Genomic DNA, 17770 nt, shown 5'->3' with positions numbered 1-17770 from the left:
GCCAGGAGGTCCGTGTCCAGCCTCCACGTGGGGCACTGGGCCCGGCCTGTCTCCAACCTCACATCCATATAGTGTGGAGCGTGGTCAGAGATAACGATCGCTGAGTACTCTGTTCCATGATCCCTGGAAGCACCGATTTCCCCTTTGCAAAGAAGTCGATACGCGTGTATACCTTGTGTACTTTTGAGAAGTATGAAAATTCCTTCTCTCCTGGGTGCAGGAACCTCCATGGGTCCACCGCTCCATTCTGCTCCATAAATGCTCCTAGATCCTTACCCATGCCAGTCTTTTTCCCTGCTCTGGCGTTTGATCAGTCGGTCAGTGGGTCCTGTGCACAGTTGAAGTCGCCCCCACATGATCAGTCAGTGTGTGTCAAGGTCGGGGATTTCTGCCATGGTCTTCTTTATGAATTCTGTGTCATCCCAGTTGGGAGCGTACACATTTATCAGTACGACCTGTGTCCCTTCCAGGACACCGCTGACCATGACGTACCGTCCCCCTGGGTCCGTAGCTGTCTTGGTTTCTGTAAACTTCGTCCTCTTGCTAATTAATATTGTCACTCCCCTAGCCCTCGTCCCGTAGCATGAGTGGTATGTCTGTCCCACCCAGCCCTTTCTTACCAGCAGTCGGTCCTTCTCCCTCAGGTCCGATTCATGTAGGTACATGGGCCGGGATTCTCCCCTACCCGGTGGGGCGGGGGCCCGTTGGAGTGGCGTGAACCACTCCGGCATAAGGCCGCCCCAAAGGTGCGGAGGTCTCCGCACCTTTAGGGGCCAAGCCCTCACATTGAGGGGCTAGGCCCCGCGCCAGAGTGGTTCTCATTCCGCCGGCTGGCGTGAACGGCATTTGGCGCCACGCCAGCCGGGGCCGACAGGTCTTCGCCAGCCGGCGTATCCTGCCGCATGCGCAGGGGAGGGGGTCTCTTCCGCCTCCGCCATGGTGAAGACCATGGCGAAGGCAGAAGAAAAAGAGTGCCCCCACAGCACAGGCCCACCCGCCGATCAGTGGGCCCCAATCGCGGGCCAGACCACCGTGGGGGCACCCCCGGGGTCAGATCGCCCCACGCCCCCCTCCCCCCAGGACCCCAGCGCCCGCCCGCGCCGTCTACTCCCACCAGTAAGGTAGGTGGTTTAATCCACGCCGGTGGGAGAGATTTATTATTATTTGCAGGCATATTCCTGTTATGTGCCTTTCTATTTTTGGTCCTGGGTTTTGGTGCGAAAAAGTGATTATTTTTTTTCCGCCCCCAAAGAAAAAACAATTTTTTTTTATAGAAAGGAATTTTTATTTTTAGAGCGTTTTTTTTTAAATAAGTTTTTTAATTTTTCAGGAGAGGGGAAAAACAAAAAAATAAAAAAAATTATTATTTTGTTTTCGTCTGATCCTCTCCCTGCTCCAGCTTTCATGCAGTTTCTCGTTGCGATCCCCACTCCTCCGCAACGTGCAACTGCTCCGCTGACCAGGACCAGTCTCCCCTCGTCTTTATCGCTTCAGCTCCGTGGAACGGAGCTTTGGTGTCTGGGCAGGGAGAGGGAGGCAGGGCCGGTAAAAGCGGGGCTTTAATTCTTTTTAAGAACCCGCCAGGAAAACCCCTGAAAAAAGCCGCGATTTCGCCAACGCCACCGATAGTCTGTGGAATTCACTCTTAAGGAGTTCTGAATTAGTTGCAAAAACATATTGATATTTGCTCAGATTCTATCTGTAACATTTACAGACGTGATGAGTAACGTTTGCCTCTGGAGAAACCAGAGTTGAGGAAAATATTAAATGCAGTACACCAGCAACCAATGTTTGTGATGCAACCATCAATTCACTCGAGACAAGAGTAGAAGTAAACCGTGGCTTTAATCAACTTAGAACAGTGCCTGCCTGCGACTGATCCAATATTGAGAACCGCCGACAGGTCGACTGCTCTTTACACCTTCCTTCAAGGGGAGGAGCCATGGGCGGAGCCCATACATGCCCCAACATGTTCCCCTATGGATAATGCCATACAATGGCCCATAGGAGGAGCCCACAAGAGCAACAGCATAGCACAGATACAAATATAGTGGTGAATTATTGGCATAATATATTCACCACATTCACCCCCTGTTAAAAAAATGAAGTCCGGCGGGGGTGACGGGTTCATAAGTTCAGCCGGTCCGGCGCACGGATTGTGCGCTGTGATCACCGAAGCTCTGGCGTTGTTGCTGGCCCGGGTGTCGAACTCGTCCGTGCTGGCATCGGTAGTGAGGGCGCCGGTGCGGGTACAGACATGGACTCCAGGAGCGTCTCTTCTGGAACTTCATTCCTGTGGATCGGTGAAGGGGGGATGGCGGGCGGGAGGGAGTGCGGGAGCCAAATCGGGGCAGGGGTGCTGGTCATGGTAGGTTGGGCGGGATATGGTGGAGGGGCGGAGGTGGTGATGGTGGAACCAGCGAGCGCCAGGTCCCGGAGGGAGACCATATCCTGTCGGCCATCAGGGTGTTCGATATAAGCGTACTGGGGGTTGGAGTGTAGGAGCTGGACCCTGTCTACCAGAGGATCGGACTTATGGCTCCTGACATGTTTTCTGAGTAGGACTGGCCCCAGTGTCTTCAGCCAGGATGGAAGCGAGGCCCCTGAGGTGGATCTACCAGGGAAAACAAATAGGCGGTCATGAGAGGTTTCGTTTGTGGCCGTGCAAAGTAGGGACCTAATAGAGTGGAGCGCAGAGGTCTGGGAGCACATATAATTTAAAATTGGTGTACGCGGTGCCCTGTATTGCTAAGGTTGCGGTAGTGCACCCTCGGATTTGCACCAAGTGCAACCCAGAGGCGAGGGAGATGGTTTGGTGCGCTGGCAAAATTGTGAGCGAGCGGCGTCATACCACGTCCGGGTGAATGAAGCTCTCTGTGCTCCCGGAGTCGAAAAGGCAAGGCATCTCGTGCCCGTTTACCCTGACGGTCAGCATAGAGCTCCGGAGGTGCTTGGGTCGCGACTGGGCCAGGGTGACCGCGCTGACTTGCGGGGTAGCCGGTGTGGTCGGAGGTGCTGGGGCGGTTCCGCGATGGCTGCCCTTGTTGATCGTACGCATCGAGCGGCGTAGCTGATGGCGTCCAGGATGGCGTCCTCCCATGGATCGCACGTGGCCGACCGCGTGGGGGAGAATGGCCAAGATGGCGGCCCCCGTGAGTCGCACGTGCTGTGAGGGCTGGAAGATGGCTGCCCCCACAGATAGCACGAGGCTGATGACGCGTCTACAGGGTGTGGAGTCGGCAGACACACTGCCACACTGCGGGGTCTGCGGGCTAGTGAGTCTGAGGATCGGGCCTGAGAGTTACAGTTCATGGACCTGGCCAGGCAAACTTTGGCGAAATGGCCTTTTCTCCCGCAGCTGCTGCAGTTCGCGTTACGGGCCGGGCAGTGTTGCCGGGGGTGTTGGGACTGGCCACAGAAATAGCAGGGTAGCCCCCCCATGATGGGCGGGCGCCTGCGCGGCACAGGCCTGGGGTAGTCTTTGATCGGGGGTCCATGAGGGGGTCGCGTGGTCAGCCGGGAATGCGTTAAGGCTCTGGAACGCTACTTCCAGAGAGGAGGCTAACGTACCCATCTGATCCAGAACCAGGGCCCCCTTTTCGAGTGTAGTTGGACCGGACTCCCGCCACGTAGACGTCTCGGACGACGAGTTCCATATGTTGAGTGGCCATAACGTCCTGGTAGTTGCAGCTGCATTCGAGGACTTTGAAATCCCGTAGGTAGTCTTCTATTGTTTCCCAGGGACGTTGCCGACGAGTGGTGAGGATGTGTCGTGCGTAGACCTCGTTCACGGGCCGTACATAGAGGCGTCCAAGCATCGCAAGGGCGTCTGCGCAGGAGGAGGCCTCATCAAGTTGAACAGAGATTCGATGGCTCACCCATGCGCGGAGGAGGCTCAGCTTCTGTTGGTCGGTGACGGAAGGAGTGGAGAAGGCTGCGAGATACCTTGAAGCAGCGGAGCCAATGCGAAAAAATTTATTTCGCCTCCACGGCCTGCGGATCGGGTTCCAGTCGGTCAGGTTTGAGGGCCGATTCCATAGTTGCGTTTAAGTTGATTAAATTGATGCGACCATCAATTCACTCGAGACAAGAGTAGAAGTAAACTGTGGCTTTAATCAACTTAGAACAGTGCCTGCCTGCGACTGATCCAATACTGAGAACCGCCGACAGGTCGACTGCTCTTTACACCTCCCTTCAAGGGGAGGAGCCATGGGTGGAGCCCATACATGCCCCAACATGGTCCCCTGTGGATAATGCCATACAATGGCCCATAGGAGAAGCCCACAAGGGCAACAGCATAGCACAGATACAAATACAAGGGCAACAGCACAGATACAAATACAGTGGTGGATTATTGGCATAATACATTCACCACAGTTTGAAAATGTGATTGGGGTGATTTTGAGTCAGTGTTCGCTGTACGCTGGGTGGCCGAAGCGGGTGGATAATCCGGCGAGAATCGGGAAATGTGACGCTCTCTGGAGAGAGCGCATTTCCCAATTTTCCGCACCCCTCGCCAGTGACATCATGGGGTTTCTCACCCAAAAAGGTCAAGAACCTCTTGTTAATGATTTTGCATATATTTCAATGTAATTACCCAGCCTCCCTCTGCGCCACATCATCTCCCCTCACTGAGTATTCAAACCTCGCCAACGTGCCGTCACATCAGCAAGGTTTACAACAGGTTTTCAATAATGAGGTTCAATCGAGAGGATCCTCCCGGAGGTGCAGGTGTAAGTGTAAGCCCCTGGGGTGGGGGGGGGGGGGCTGAGAGATACATGCCCGACCAGTACCCTGGCACTGACCCTTTGCACAGGTTGCACTGCCAGGTTGGCAGAGTGCCAACCTATGCCAAGGTGCAGTACCTGGGGGAAGTGTCAGGGGTGGGCCCTCTCTGGGGAGCCACATTGAGAGGGGGGGGGGGGGTTTCCACTTAATGTGTTGGAAGGAGAATGCTGTGGCCATTGAGGAGGGACTTTAAAGGTATTGGGTGGGAGTGAGCAGTGGCTGGGGGGGGGGGGTTGGGGGGCAGAAATGCCAATGATACTTCCAGTGTTGTGAAGAGGGAGGGAGACACCTCAATGATTGTGCAGGGAGGGGAGGGCAACGTCAGTGATATCTCCGTGGTGGTGTGGCGGTGGGGGGGGGGGGGGGGGGGGGGTGCGGTGGGGGGAGAGTTGATCTTCAGCTCTGATTGGGGCACCCTTATCTCTGTCGAGCTGGCCTTGTCTGGGCTCTATCAGGCCCCACCAAACTGATGGCATAAACTCTGCCTCCACTGGGAGAGGGTGACGATCTGGAGTGAGAACTAGTCTGTGCAGCTGGAGGGCTGCATGCTGGTTTTCAGTCTGAGCCTCACACTGTCAAGAAATATAGGTAAGATTCCACCTATTTCATATCAATGTCATGGGGTCAAAAACCAAATTGGTCTAATTCACAGATGCTATCAAATTATGAAGTAGGGTTCAGTGCGGGGGGAGGGGGGGGGGGCAGTTGAATCTAAGTAGGGTGGCACAGTGGTTAGCACTGTTGCCTCACAGTACCAAGGGCCCGTGTTTGATTCCAGTCTTGGGTGACTGCCTGTGCAGAGTTTGCACGTTCTCGCTATATCTGCGTGTGTTTCCACCGGTGCTCGGGATTCCTCCCACAGCCCAAAGATGTGCAGCTTAGGCCGATTGGCCATGCTAAATTGCCCCCCTGTGTCCGAAAATTAGCAAATTAGGTGGATTGACCATGATTAATGCACGGGTCACGGGGATAGGGCAGGGGAGTGGGCCTAGGTAAAGTGCTCTTTCGGAGGGTCAGTGCAGCTGGATGGGCCGAATGGGCTTCTTTTGCACTGTGGGGATTCACTGGAGGTATCTCGGTAACCACTACAATGTCCTGGGAAACATAACACAACACTGTATGTAGAATAAATCTACGGATGTCTAAATTACTCCAGTGTTGAAATAATGGAGGATGACGTTGAATAAGATCTTGGGTCTTTAATGGATAGGATGCTCACAATGGTAGAGCATTGTCGAGCAGCACTCATCAAAGTGCATAGGAGACAGAACACTTTAGCCAACTCTGCACATTATAAGTCAAAGGAAATTATGTCTAAACTATATCGGGTTTTGGTCAGACTACAGTTATAGCATTTCATCCAGGTCTGGTCACCAAGATATAAGCAAGAGACAATTGCGCGCGTGCTTCACACAAGCTTAGGGAGGAATCACAGGCTTGATCTGAAGAGTTAAAGGAAAGACTGGACAATGTGGGCTATCAAGAAGGTGACTGTGAGATAATCTTACAGAAACATGTCAGATAGTAAGTAGCTGAGATATGGTAGGCCCAGAACATCACCTCAAACGAAATGATGAGGTTAGAAAAGAGAATACAAAACAGAGCCAACATTGCAGAAAACAAATATTAGCATGCAACAATGTAAATGATGCATAGAAGGTAGGAAATGAGAGAAAGGAATAAGAGGATCGGCTGGTGCCGAAATATAAACACTAATGCAAACCTGATAGTACTGTTTTTGTGCTGTTAAATCCAACGTGAGACGTCATGCTGATACATTCTGATGTTTTTTATTCATTGGCTGTGGTTCTCACTAGCTAGGCCCATCCCGAAATTCCCTTGACATTTAAGAGTCAACCACATTGCTGTGGATCTGGAGGTACATGTAGGTCAGACCAGGTAAGGATGACAGAATACCTTCCCAGCGAAGCAGATGACTGTTATCTTTCGTCTTTTAATTAATTCCAGAATGTGGTCGTATGACTAGGGGTATTACGGTACCTCAGAGGTGAGCTGCTATTGGTGCAGAGGACTCGCTGCCCATTGGCCCGGGTAAGTCATGTGCCTCTCAGCCGATTGGCTGAGAGGTAGGTAGCTCCGCCTACAAGGCGGGATATTAGAACCCGTATTCTCCGGCAGTCGGCCATTCTGCTGCCGGGCACACATCCTGTGCATTAAAGCCTTTTGTTTGGAACACATCTTTGCCTCGTGTCCAATTGATAGTGCATCACAGACTTTCGTTGAAAATTTCACCACCTGCCTCGGTGGGATTTGAACCCATGTCCCCAGAGCATTACCCTGAGTTTCTGGATTATAAATCCAATGACAATACCATTACGTCACCGCATGCCCTTAAATGATGATGGATTTGTGGACCCTTTGAGCCCCAGTCGAAAGTCTACAGCATGTAATTTATCATGTTAATCATAGCTGCTGTGGATTAGGGTAACTGCACTTGTAGTAATCATGCTGCCTTCAATTAATCCTGGTAACCCTCTTCCTGTGGATTTGGACCTCGCTTGCTCTCCTCTGGTATTCCTCGTCTGACATTTTCAGCAAGGCAAGTCCTCCTGATTACACAGGCCTGAGCCCCAACAGCTGGGTCATTCTTTCTGCTTTTCTGCTCCCTGATGGGCCTCTCTCGTTACTGGTAACTAGATACATGAGTAACACTCAGAAGAGAATTGAATAAATACTTAAGGGAAAAAAATACACAGGGCGATGGGAAAAGAGGAGGCGAGTAGGATTAATTGGATAGCTATAGAGAGCCAAGAGGAGCACAATGGGATGAGAACCTCCTTTTGTCTGCTATTTTATAATTTAATGAACTGGTTTTCCTGAAGACACCTCTAACATTTCACTTTGATCATTCAATTCAATATCTTCCACGACACCCATTGTGTGCAGCAAAGATGCATATCACTGCCACGTTGCTTAGAGCAATAATTAATTCCTCAATTGACGAAGTTTCCTCCATTGTTCCGAAACTGTCCAACACAATTTTGCATCCCATTTTCGCATACCAATTTACTGTAAAGGCAGACAATAGCTAAGACCTACATGCTGACTCAGCTTTCTCCTGCTGTCGATCCCCTTAATTAGTTTATAGAAGTAGCATAACAACAAGCAATCAAAGAGAACTGCGACAAGGTCATACATTTCACACGATTATTCCAGGAGCTCCTTGGGAATACAGAGAAACCTTGGAGCAAATTGCCACCAATTTCACACAGCTTGACGCCTGGTTTAAAAACACTGCTTTGGCAATTAATATTTAATTCTGTACTTCAACTTCTTCATAGGGCAACCTTGGCTGAGAGGGAGAGAGAGTTCTATACACAAGAAAAGCATTGGGCACAGCTCTGCTGCTGATCGTGATGCATCATTTTGATCTGTAGCAACCGTTGTGTGCATGCCATGATTTGGGTGCTCTTGTTTAACCATTAGCAACCAGGGGATACTGTACCAGTCACAATCTCAAACAATTTGACTGCTCCGTCTTTGACGGTACAGAGGTTGGCTTTGTTTAGGATTATCCTTATGAAACCCGTTGATTTCTGACTGGGTTTAGTGAGGCCAGAGGGAAGAAGGAAGAATTCTTGCAGTCTTCAAACATGGCCACAGAATTCCATCCAATATTGCGCAGACAGAAAGTACTGGACAATCTCAGCTGGTCTGACGTCATCTGTGGAGAGAAAAGGGAGCCAAATCTGGAGGGAGAATCACCCAGACTCAAAACTTCAGCTCCCTTTTATCTCCACAGATGTTGCCAGACCTTCTGAGATTGTCCACCATATTCTGCTTTTGATTCAGATTCCAGCGTCCGCAGTAATTTGCTTTTAACTGCTCAGATGTGGCTGGCCAATGTCACAATCACTCTTGGCAGAGCTTTTAACTTTACCTTCTTGGTGCTGTAGGTAACATCTCAGTTACCTGCTCATCGTCCAATACCGTCTAAACCTGCCTGCAATAGTTCATTTGCAGCTGACGGAACAATGTCGACAGCATGTCAATACCAAAGTAATTCAGTGGGTGAAAAGCACCTTCGAACTTCCTGCAAAGGTGAATGTTCTTTTCTTACTGCACTGGGTTTAACCACTTGGCAGCCGGTAACATCATGAATAAAGACAATATCACTTTTGATAGCAAACACCAATTGATTTCAGGAACAGGGTCAGCATAAGCAGAGTGGCATGGTGACAAGAGACTTATTCATCAGAATTCCCTCGAGCACGTTACACACCCAGTTTAGGAGCTGACTGCAGATGGCACAAGACACCAGCTTTTCGAGTTTGGACACAGCACGTGACTGAGGGCTCGAGAGATTTTAAGGGTCACTTCTCGAACGTCATGCTGGCAGAGCTGGCGCAAAGGGCTGAATGGCCTGTTCCTAATATTCCCCTATTGGATAGCAGGTGAACTTACGCATTGCAAGATTCTGACAGATGAGTCAGAAATCCAATTATTTCCTGTGAGGCCAAATGAATAGCAGGTGGCAGGGACAGAAATGATGCCAACAGCTTCTCATTAACTCCAGTTTAAATGAGCTTTAACAGGTTTGGCAAGAGGGATATGAGCAATAGTTATTCGATTTGGAACTTGAACCTTCCTTGTTTATCAGTCAATAAGGATAAGTCAGGGAGCAGCTGATTTCATGGATAATGTTTAGATACCCCAGTCATTAATGTAATTGAGCCAGTAAATTTATTCCAGACTTTAACTAATTTAGTTCTGCGCTTGATTGATCAAATCATTATTGTTCAACAGGACAATTGGTGCCTATGTTCAGTCCTCGGATGTCTTCCAGCCAACATAGTTTTGACAACACCACAAAGGCAAGATACTGCGGATCTGAAATAAAGCTGGAACTGGTCAGACACACCTGGAAAGGTCACACACCTGCAATGTTAACATTGTTTCTCTCTCTCCACAGATTCTTCTGGACCTGCTGGTGTTTGACAACATTTGAATTAGCCCCACAACTTAGGCACAATGTTGTCCTTGCGCAGGGAAAGTTTAAATGGGGTTGAAGGAGCCAGCTTTTGGAGACTGGTTGAAAATCATGGGCTAGATTCTCCGTTTGGGAGACAAAGTCCCCACGCCGGCGTGAAAATGGTGGTGTTTTACGCCAGGAAAACTGGTACAAAACAGCCTACCGATTCCCTGCTCCAGGGGAGACCAGCAACCAGGCAGCATAAAGCTCCCAGCTTTAGCTGCTGATATGGCCTGGAGTGTTGCCGGGTCCATGGCAGCGCATGTGCACGGCGTGGCCTGCAATGGCCACCGTCGTGCTTCATGGCGGATGTCCCTCGCGGACCCGGCCCGCAAAATAGTCCCCCCCCCCCCCATTCGGCCGGCTCGTGCGCCCCGGACTTCCCCACCACAGCGCCCCCAGCCCCGGATATGCCCCTGCCTGCGGTGCTGCACTGAGTCCGCAGCCATCTCGCTGATCCCGATGGGTGAGCCCTCACGTGTCCCACGCCGTCAGGAACTCAAGCCGGTCGGGGGCGGAGCATCGCGGGGCGGGCCTCTGCCAATGTATGTAGGCCGTGGATACGGCATGCGGCGATGGGACGGAGAATCCCGGTGACGCCGAAATCGGGGGCTGCGCCGCTTTCACGATGCTGCGCCCCCACGTGAATCGCGCCCCCACGTGAATCGCGCCGCGCACCTGGGAGAATGTCGAGGACCGGCGCGACGCAATGGGCCCTGGAGCCGCCCCAATTCTTCGGGCCGGATGGGCCGAAGTCTCACTGGCGTGACCCGTGGTAACGCCAGCATAAATCAAACCACCTATTTAACGGCATCAACCAGTCGTGCTGGTTGACGGCAGGCAGTGCAGAGGTAGGGGGTTGGCGTGGGGTGGCCGCCACAGAACTGACGACATGGCAGCAGGTGATGGGGGGGGTTCGCAGGAGCCGTTGGAATGTGTGTGCTGGGGAGGGGGAGCTGGGGAGGGGAGAGGCTTGGGAGGAGAAGGCCATTCCCCGGAACGGGCCCCAGCACCTCCTCCTCCCTCAGGGTGCCCGATGGCCCCCGGGCATCTACATGGGTCGGGGATGCGAACGGACCGAGCACCCATCGCCCCCCCCCCCCGACACCTAGTGCTGCCAGTCCTGGAGGCCCCCCTGGTATCAATGAGGGTCTGCAAGTTTGCAGCCATGGAACTCAAGGAGTTGGTCATCCCTGTCTGTGTCTGGGCGACGCCGGACAGCACCTGGGCAATGGAGCCGATGCCCTCAGCGATGGCCTGCAGAGACTGGGCCATTGGCTGCTGGGACTGGGCCACGGCATTGAGCGCCTCTGCGATCTGCTGATTGCTGTGGCTCATGACTGCCTGTGAGAGTGATGCCATGTCCTGGGCCACGGATGCAGCCTACACAGAAAGCCGCATACCTTGCATACTGTGACCCATGTCTGACACCGTTGCACCCATTGCCCCCACCGCGGACGCTTCCCGTGCAGTGTCAGCCTGGGTGGCACGCATGACCGGCACCCCACCTGCTCCTGCACACAGGTGGACTCCTCCACCTTCGTCTGCAGCTGCCGCAAGCCGGCCATCACCCCCTTCGGTCGTCCCTTGGTCCGTGACTGCATCAGGTCTATCGGTGGGTGTGGTAACTCCAGGAACCCAGGACCCGTCTGGGCGGCAGATGGTTGCCTGCACCGGGCTGCCCTCCAACCGCCCGGCCCCTCACCTGCTCCTGCCTCCACCTGCTGTACCGGGACGGCTGTGTTGTGCGCACCAGTTAGTCCCAGATGCCTCATCGCTAAAGTGCCCAACCGAGGTGAGTGTCTCGGGGATGGTGGAGGGTGTAGGAGGTAGCAGTGGCGTAATGGCGTGCTCCTCATCCGACCCGAAGTCCAGGGTCCTCTGGAGTGGTGATTCCTGTCCCATCCATGGGAGTATATGGGGGTGGGGTATATGGTGAAGGAGGGATATGGTAAAGGAGGGATATGGTAAAGGAGGGATATGGTAAAGGAGGGATATGGTAAAGGAGGGATATGGTAAAGGAGGGATATGGTAAAGGAGGGATATGGTAAAGGAGGGATATGGTAAAGGAGGGATATGGTAAAGGAGGGATATGGGCGAATGGGGGATGTGGGGGAATGGGGGATGTCGGGAAAGGGGGATATGGGGGAAGGGGGATATGGGGGAAGGGGGATATGGGGAAGGGGATGTGGAGGAAGGGGGGATATAGGGGATGGGGGGAGATGGGGAAGGGGGAGATGGGGGAAGGGGGAGATAAGGGGAGATATGGGGGAAGGGGGACGTGGAGGAAGGGGGATATGGGGAAGGGAGGATATGGGGGAGGGGATATGGGGATGTGCGCACCATTGTCCCAGATGCCTCATCACTAAAGTGTCCAACCGAGGTGAGTGTCTCGGAGGTGGTGGAGGGTGTAGGAGAATGCAGTGGCGTAGTGTCGTGCTCCTCATCCAACCCGAAATCCGGGGTCCTCTGGAGTGGTGATTCCTGTCCATCCGTGGGAGTATATGGGGGAAGGGGTATATGGGGGAAGGGGTATATGGTAAAGGAGGGATGTGGTAAAGGAGGGATGTGGTAAAGGAGGGATGTGGTAAAGGAGGGATGTGGTAAAGGAGGGATGTGGTAAAGGAGGGATGTGGTAAAGGAGGGATGTGGTAAAGGAGGGATGTGGTAAAGGAGGGATGTGGTAAAGGAGGGATGTGGTAAAGGAGTGATGTGGTAAAGGAAGGATGTGGTAAAGGAGGGATGTGGTAAAGGAGGGATGTGGTAAAGGAGGGATGTGGTAAAGGGGGGATGTGGGGGAAGGTGGATGTGGGGGAAGGGGGATGTGGGGGAAGGGGGATGTGGGGGAAGGGGGGATGTGGGGGATGTGGGGGAAGGTGGGGATGTGGGGGAAGGGGGGATGTGGGGGAAGGGGGGGATGTGGGGGAAGGGGGGATGTGGGGGAAGGGGGGATGTGAGGGAAGGGGGGATGTGGGGGAAGGGGGGATGTGGGGGAAGGGGGGATGTGGGGGATGTGGGGGATGTGGGGGAAGGGGGGAGATGGGGGAAGGGGAGATGGGGATAGGGGGATATGGGGGAAGGGGAGATATGGGGGAAGGGGAGATATGGGGGAAGGGGAGATATGGGGGAAGGGGGATATGGGGGAAGGGGGATATGGGGAAGGGGAGATATGGGGGAAGGGGAGATATGGGGGAAGGGGGATAGGGGGGAAGGGGGATATGGGGAAAGGGGGATATGGGGGAAGGGGGCATATGGGGGAAGGGGGACATGGAGGAAGGGGAATATGGGGGAAGGGGGATATAGGGGGATATGGGGGATATGGGGAAGGGGGATATGAGGGATGAGGGATGGGGGAGATGGGGGGAGATGGGGGAAGGGGGGATATGGGAGATGGGGGAAGGGGGACGTGGAGGAAGGGGGATATGGGGGATGGGGGGAGATGGGGGATATGGGAGATGGGGGAAGGGGAGATGGGGAAGGGGGAGATGGGGAAGGGGGACGTGGAGGATGGGGGATGGGGGGATATGGGGGAAGGGGGATATGGGGTAAGGGGGATATGGGGTAAGGGGGATATGGGGATGGGGAGATGGGGATATGGGAGATGGGGAAGGGGGAGATGGGGGAAGGGGGACATGGAGGAAGGGGGATATGGGGGATATGGGGGAAGGGGGATATGGGGTATGGGGAATATGGGGAGGGGAATATGGGGGAAGGGGGATATGGGGAGATGGGGGATGGGGAGATGGGGAGATGGGGAGATGGGGAGATGGGGAAGGGGGGTGTGGAGGAAGGGGGGATGAGGGGAGATGGAGGAAGGGGAGATGGGGGAAGGGGGAGATGGGGGAAGGGGATAGGGGGGAAGGGGGGATATGGGGAAGGGGGCTATGTGGAAGGGGATGTGGAGGAAGGGGGGATATGGGGGAAGGGGGAGATGGGGGAGATGGGGGAAGGGAGATGGGGGAAGGGGGACGTGGGGGAAGGGGGAATGTGGGGGAAGGGGAGAGGGGGAGATGGGGGAGGTGGGGGAACGGGGTATACGGGGAAGGGGATATGGGGAAGGGGAATATGGGGAAGGGGATATGGGGGAAGGGGGGATATGAGGGAAGGGGGGGTATGGGGGATGGGGAAATGGGGAAGGGGATGTGGAGGAAGAGGGGATATGGGCGATGGGGGGAGATGGGGAAGGGGGAGATGGAGGGAAGGGGGACGTGGAGGAAGGGTGATATGGAGGAAGGGGATATGGGGGAATGGGGATATGGGGGGTGGGGTGATATGGGGATGGGGAAGGGGATATGGGGAAGGGGGATGTGGAGGAAGGGGGGATATGGGGGAAGGGGGGAGATGGGGGAAGGGGGAGAGGGGGGATATGGGGGGAGAGGGGGGAGATGGGGAAGGGGGAGATGGGGACGTGGAGAAGGGGGATATGGGGGAAGGGGGGATATGGGGGAAGGGGGATATGGGGGAAGGGGATATGGGGGAAGGGGGGATATGGGGGAAGGGGATATGGGGGAAGGGGATATGGGGGAAGGGGGGGATATGGGGGAAGGGGGGTATGGGGGATGGGGGAGATGGGGGAACGGGATATGGGGAAGGGGGATGTGGAGGAAGGGGGGATATGGGCGATGGGGGGAGATGGGGAAGGGGAGATGGAGGAAGGGGACGTGGAGGAAGGGGGACGTGGAGGAAGGGGACGTGGAGGAAGGGGGATATGGGGGAAGGGGGATATGGGGAAAGGGAGGATATGGGGATGGGGGATGTGGAGGAAGGGGGATATGGGGGAGATGGGGAAGGGGGATATGGGGGAAGGGGGATATGGGGGGAGATGGGGAAGGGGATATGGGGGAAGGGGGATATGGGGGAAGGGGTATATGTGGGAAGGGGTATATGGTGAAGGGGAGATATGGGGGAGATGGGAGAAGGGGGATGTGGGGGAAGGGGGATGTGGAGGAAGGGGGGATATGGGGGAAGGGGATATGGGGAAGGGGGATGTGGGGAAACGAGGATGTGGGGAAAGGGGGATATGGGGGATGGGGGATGTGGGGAAAGGGGGACATGGGGAAAGGGGGATGGGGGATATGGGGGGAGGGGGGAATGGGGGAAGGAGGATATGGGGGAAGGGGATAGGGGGCAGGCAGTGAGTGATGTGTTGGGTGCTCTGGATCCATGGAACACATTCAGGCCACCAACACTTAAAATAGTACAACACTATTTTATTAAACTATAAACTGTTGAACATACTCTTACTGTGGGTTAATGCAATGTTAGATTAACTAAAGACCTGTGCCTATCCTAACCAGTCTAATCACTCAGCACACGGTGAGAATCTCTGCTGTAAACTCTAAACTCTGTCCTTCTGAAAGGCTGCCTCCCGAATGAGCGGCAAACTGATGCCCTCTGTCTTTATAGTGAGTGTGCTCTAACTCGTGATTGGCTGCGGTGTTGTGTGTGTTGATTGGTCCTACTGTATGTCCATCAGTGTGTGTGTCTGCACCATGAAATACTGGTGTATATTATGACATCCCCCTTTTTTTTAAATGTATGTTTGTGGCAATAAATAATGTGTGTTGATAATGTTCCTAACTATGTGTGGGGTGCGAAGACATATTTACAGGGCGATGTACATGAAAACTAAGCTATTTACAAGGGAAGGTGCCTGGTGCAGAGAAACAGTATGCAACAAGAGGAACAAGAACAACATAATATATAAACCAGGAAAACGATCAAACAAAGCAACAAAACAATTCAGAGAGTCCATAAATTTGTAAGTTCATAAATTTAGTCTCTGAGGTGGGCGACGAATTCGGGTTGACCGCCTCAAGGGTGGGTCGAGAGCCGTCGGTTCAGGAGCGGGCTGGACTGCAACACAGTCAGGGGGAGGCAGAGTGACAGGAAGCTCTGCATAGTCCGTGGCAGGGTCAGCAGGGGAGCGAGGCAACACCGGAGGATCACGTGGCAAGCGTGGAACGAGACGAAGGGCGCGTCGATTGCGGCGCAGAATAGAGCCATCCAGTAGCTGAACCAGGAATGAGCGGAGGGCCACCTGCCTAAGGACAACAGCGGTTGCAGACCAGCCACCTTCCGGGAGATGGACGCGAACATTGTCATCTGGAGCGAGAACGGGGAGATCAGCAGCATGGGAGTCATGAGTCGCCTTGTGTTGCGCACGAGACATCTGCATTCTGCGAAGAACCGGAACATGATTGAGGTTTGGTACATGGATGGACGGCACCGTCATCCTCAGGGTGCGATTCATGAGTAGTTGGGCTGGCGACAAGCCAGTGGACAGTGGGGCGGAGCGATAGGCCAGCAAGACAAGGTAGAAATCAGACCCAGCATCGGCAGCCTTGCATAGGAGCCTCTTAACGATGTATACTCCCTTCTCCGCTTTGCCGTTGGATTGGGGGTACAGGGGACTGGACGTCACATGGGCAAAATTGTACCTCCGGGCAAAGCTGGACCATTCCTGGCTGGTGAAGCAGGGGCCATTGTCCTACATCGCCATGAGCGGGATGCCGTGTCGAGCAAAGGTTTCTTTACATGCACGAATGACTGCGGACGAAGTGAGGTCGTGCAGCCGTATCACCTCCGGGTAATTTGAAAAGTAGTCCACGATCAGGACATAGTCTCTACCCAGCGCATGGAACAGGTCGATGCCCACCTTGGTCCAAGGTGACGTGACCAACTCATGGGGCTGCAGTGTCTCTCGTGGTTGGGCCACGTTTCGCGACGAATTTGGACAAGACGTTCATCTGAGGCTGGTAGATTGGAGGCTGCGAATGCCACCTGGGCGTAAACCTGGCAGACAAACCCCGTTGGGTCATATGGAGTGTTGACTGACCTGGAGAGAGCGTCCGCAACAATGAGGTCCTTGCCTGGGGTGTACACCAGCTGGAAGTCGTATCGCCGGAACTTGAGAAGAATACACTAGAGGCGAGGCGTCATGTCGTTCAAGTCCTTCTGTATTATATTGACCAGCGGGCGATGGTCGGTCTCGACGGTGAATTGAGGAAGTCCATAGACATAATCGTGAAATTTCACAACTCCGGTCAGAAAGCCCAGGCATTCCTTTTCTATCTGCGCGTCGCGCTGCTCCGTGGGGATCATCGCCAGCGACGCATAAGCAACGGGGGGCCCATGACGAGGCCTCATCACGTTGCAGGAGCACAGCTCCGATGCCGGGTTGACTGGCATCTGTCGAAATTTTGGTCTCCTTTGCTGGATCAAAGAAAGCCTGGACCGGGGCCGTGGTTAGTTAGCATTGAGTTCCCTCTATTCACGCTTGTGGGCAGGGAGCCATTGGAAGTCTGTCATCTTCCTGACCAGGTTCCTGAGGGCCGTGGTATGAGAGGCAAGGTTAGGGATGAACTTCCCTAAAAAATTTACCATCCCCAAAAACCGGAGGACCGCCTTCTTGTCTTCTGGCGTTCTCATAGCTGTGATGGCAGCTACCTTGTCCGCATCCGACTGCACACCCAATTGGGAGATGTGGTCCCCTAGGAACTTGATATCTGTCTGACCGAAAGAGCACTTGGCCCTGTTGAGGCGGAGGCCATGCTCATGTATGCGTCTGAAGACGCGCTGGAGGCGATTAACGTGCTCCTGCGGGGTGGTGGACCAGATGATTATGTTGTTGACATAGACGCGAACACCTTCAATCCCTTCCATCATTTGTTCCATGATCCTATGAAACACTTCTGACACAGAGATGATCCCAAACGGCATTCTGTTGTAGCAATATCTTCCAAAGGGGGTATTGAACGTACAGAGTTTCCTGCTAAATTCATCAAGCTGGATTTGCCAGAATCCTTTTGAGGCGTTGAGTTTGGTAAAGAGCTTGGCGTGAGCCATTTCACAGGTGAGCTCTTCGCGCTTGGGAATTGGGTAGTGCTCCCTCATAATATGCGATTAAGATCCTTGGGATCGATGCAAATTCTCAATTCGCTGGAAGGCTTTTTTACACATACCATGGAACTGACCCAGTCGTTTGGT

The sequence above is a fragment of the Scyliorhinus canicula genome, chromosome 12 (genome assembly GCF_902713615.1).
Source record: "Scyliorhinus canicula chromosome 12, sScyCan1.1, whole genome shotgun sequence".
Classification (NCBI taxonomy): domain Eukaryota; kingdom Metazoa; phylum Chordata; class Chondrichthyes; order Carcharhiniformes; family Scyliorhinidae; genus Scyliorhinus; species Scyliorhinus canicula.
Note: the sequence above shows the minus strand (reverse complement) of the source record.